The sequence below is a fragment of the Rhagoletis pomonella genome, unplaced genomic scaffold (genome assembly GCF_013731165.1).
Source record: "Rhagoletis pomonella isolate Grant_MI unplaced genomic scaffold, Rhpom_1.0 Rhpom_scaffold_01275, whole genome shotgun sequence".
Classification (NCBI taxonomy): Eukaryota; Metazoa; Arthropoda; class Insecta; order Diptera; family Tephritidae; genus Rhagoletis; species Rhagoletis pomonella.
The window spans coordinates 15,252-19,093 of NW_023459829.1; positions in this window are offsets into that span (position 1 = coordinate 15,252).

Genomic DNA, 3,842 nt, shown 5'->3' on the forward strand with positions numbered 1-3,842 from the left:
TTCACAGTGCGTAGTTAACTCAGAATCGACAGTTAACTAAAGATTTTTGTACTGAAAACTGTCGATTCTGAGTGAAATACGCACTGTGAATTTGGCCCTTAATCAATAATATTTAATACGGCTTTCCCAATGCATGCCTATTACGTAGTTTGTTCTCTCATTCGTAATTCACACTCCTATTGCCCTTGGAATTACGTAATTCTCCACACTAAATTTTGAGAGCGAATTACTTCATTTGGTGGTAATTCAGATCCAATAACCAAGCGAATTACGAACAAATCGATGCCGTCTCAAATTTTTATGGGACATTTATCGAAACCAGTTCACAAATCAAAACTGGCACTTTTTATAAGTACAAAAACCAATTACTTACATTTTGCATAAATTTTGTAGTGAAGAAAACAAAACAAAACACAGAAATATAGAACTGTAAAATCGAACTAAGAATGTCCGCTTGGGAAAGGAGTAATTCGCAATCGTTATTGGAGGATCCAACAAATCAATTCCCGGTGTCGAAGGTAAGCCGTATTACCCTTTACAACACTGAAAGACTAGATAACGACGGGTCTTCACAGGGAAAATTATTGCCTACCATTTGCCATTTTATTTGGCAGATATGTATAAGTTTTATCAGTGGCAAAGTTTTTGGCCCGCTTTTCATCTGATGGCAAGCTCGTCGGCGAGTCGATACGAAGTAAACTATTTCTTACTTATACATATATAAACATTTATTAATTATAGTTTACGAATTTATTAAAGAAACAAACGTCCGCTCAAAATTTTAAAGCGCCTTCAAAATGAAATGCTTAAAAATTAGTAATGAAACCTCTTCGATGTCTGTCAAATCATCAATGTTTTGACTTAACATCGGACTCGTAAAAACATCGACACACATCAATGTTTGAAGCCACGACCATCGATGATCTCGATACATCGATGTTTTTTTACATCCCTACAATATACTCAATTACCGGCAGTTTAATATTTCATCATATTTTTTGTATCGCGTGTCATTGCGGAATTAATTGTTGGCTGTGAAAGTATAATCTAATTTTAAACGTTTTAAAAAGGGATTTGCTGTGGATATACTATGCTTTTAAGCATACAATGTTTTTAACATCGCCTACGCTGCGCCTTGCGCTGCAATGTGGGACTTGATAAATAGCCAATTTCATCAGTTACCTATCAACGGCAAACCTAAGCCAGGAGCACTACTTAATGTAATTAAAAGTAAGTACATGAATGACTTTTCACTTAAACTTGCTTTTCAGACGCCTTATAATTTTCCTTTAATTTATAGTCGTCAAGGAAACAAACATCGATGAAGCTGCGAAAAATATTAAAATTTTTAAGAAAATAAAACCAGTATTTTTATTTTTTTATTTTATATCTTATTATATTTAGTTCTGTTGAGGCTCATAGTTTAACACTTTGCATCAATATACACTATTGAATGAATCCTAAGCAATAAAAAAAAATGTAATATAAAACCTATTCGTATGGATATAAATAAAATACTTAAGTTTTATTATAGGTAAAATAACCCTTTTTATTAATTCTAAACTACAGTGTAGTCAGAAAATTCTTCTCTTTCGTAGAACGTAGATTTCTTTTATTATTAACACTATAAAAAAACATGACTAAAATTATAGCACAACACTTTCATTATATTTTAATAAATAATGTTAAGCGTTTTTGCAAAACGTTTTGTTAAACAAAAACGCCTAAAATTAACAATAAAAACAAAATAAACGTGTTGTGTTATAATTCGTTATATGTTTTTTACAGTGTGGAGAATGAAAGCAACATCGCACTTTCTCGCAACATGCAACGCAGTGTACTATTAACTTGTTTGACTTATGATTAGGGAAACTTTGATTTGTAATTTATTCGTTATTTATGTGTTAAAATAGATATAAAAAATGTTTTGTGTTTTTAATGTGGAGAATTTGTCCTCCTGGAATGTTTAAAAATTCTGGTCACCTTATATGTAGTGCTAACTTGACACCATGTACCATTGTCGACAGAATCTAGTCAGGTCTAGTTCTAGGCTAGTCAGATTTGATTTTCTGCAGGGTATGTTTGAACACTCCCTGATGAAAATCTGACTAGCTCAGAACTAGCGTAGAACTAGACCCTTTGCCGACATTACTAGTTCTAGCTCAATACCCAAGCAATGCTTTCAACTGTCCAGTTTTACACGGCGATGTCATTGGCGGTGGCAATTGTCGCCCAGTGCATTACTTTGCATCCAGTTTTTAACCGGTTCCGTTTTGGACAGTTTTTCTTTTATAAGAAAACGTATTTGAGATTCGATTTTTGGATATTTTTTTCGATTTTTCTTTTCTTGTACAGATTCCATTTTGAATCCTTGTACAGATTCCATTTGAATTCATTAAATCTGAAAACTCACAACTGCCTCCACCGCGATTTGAACTCACGACTAACGATAGTTGAGTCGGAGGTCTTCTCGTGAGCTACTTTCGTATTGTACGAGTAGTGAGCATTTGCACATTTACACCGCAAGCTTCAACTGTCCCGCTCTGCATTCCTTTTGCACTAGTTCAGAGATAGTTTTGAGATATGTAGTTCGGAACTAGCGCTTTGCCAGACTGTCTCTAAATTTTACTGCAGGGCTCTTATGCATTCATAAGGTATAGGCTTTCGATGCTTTCTCCTGGTACGAAAAAATGCATGCTTGTTTCGTTGGTGCGTGGTAAACTTTGATCCCTTATGGATTGACAGGCAGCTAAAATTTAAAAGATTGCATCTTTTTCGTAAATTTATTATAATCAGTAATTAAAAATTTTTGTAAACCATCCAACGTGTGTCAAGTAATTGTTTTGGGCATTTGGACGATCAATAGCTATCACACCATGTTGTCATGTGTCAATTCTGTCGACAATGGTGCATGGTGTCAAGTTAGCACTACATACTAAATTTTGTTCGGAAAAGGGTCAACTCACTACAAAGCTAAACATTTTTTCTTTCCCCAACAAATTTTAAAGTTAAAAGCTACAATTAATGGCATAGTAACATACTGGATATCTCAATTCTATCGACTAGGTGTATGGTGTCAAGTTAGCACTACATACCATTTTTTCTTAAAAAACGAGAGCTAGAAATTTTTTCTTTCCACAACAAATTAACAACAAAAAAGCTACAATTAATGCCGTTGTAACCTTTTCAATATCTCAATTCTGTCGTCAATGGTGCATGGTGTCAAGTTAGCACTACATACTAAATTTTGTTCGGAAAAGGGTCAACTCAATTTTTTCCAGAAAAACGAAAGCTACAAATTTTTTCTTTCCACAACAAATTTTAAAGTTAAAAGCTACAATTAATGGCATAGTAACATATTGGATATCACAATTTTATCGACTAGGTGTATGGTGTCAAGTTAGCACTACATACAATTTTTTCTTAAAAAATGAAAGCTACAAATTTTTTCTTTCCACAACAAATTTTAAAGTAAAAAACTACAATTAATGGCATAGTAACATACTGGATATCTCAATTCTATGGACTAGGTGTATGGTGTCAAGTTAGCACTACATACCATTTTTTCTTAAAAAGCGAGAGCTACAAATTTTTTCTTTCCACAACAAATTTTAAAGTTAAAAGCTACAATTAATGGCATAGTAACATATTGGATATCACAATTTTATCGACTAGGTGTATGGTGTCAAGTTAGCACTACATACCATTTTTTCTTAAAAAACGAGAGCTACAAATTTTTTCTTTCCACAACAAATTTTAAAGTTAAAAGCTACAATTAATGGTATAGTAACATATTGGATATCTCAATTCTATCGACTAGGTGTATGGTGTCAAGTTAGCAC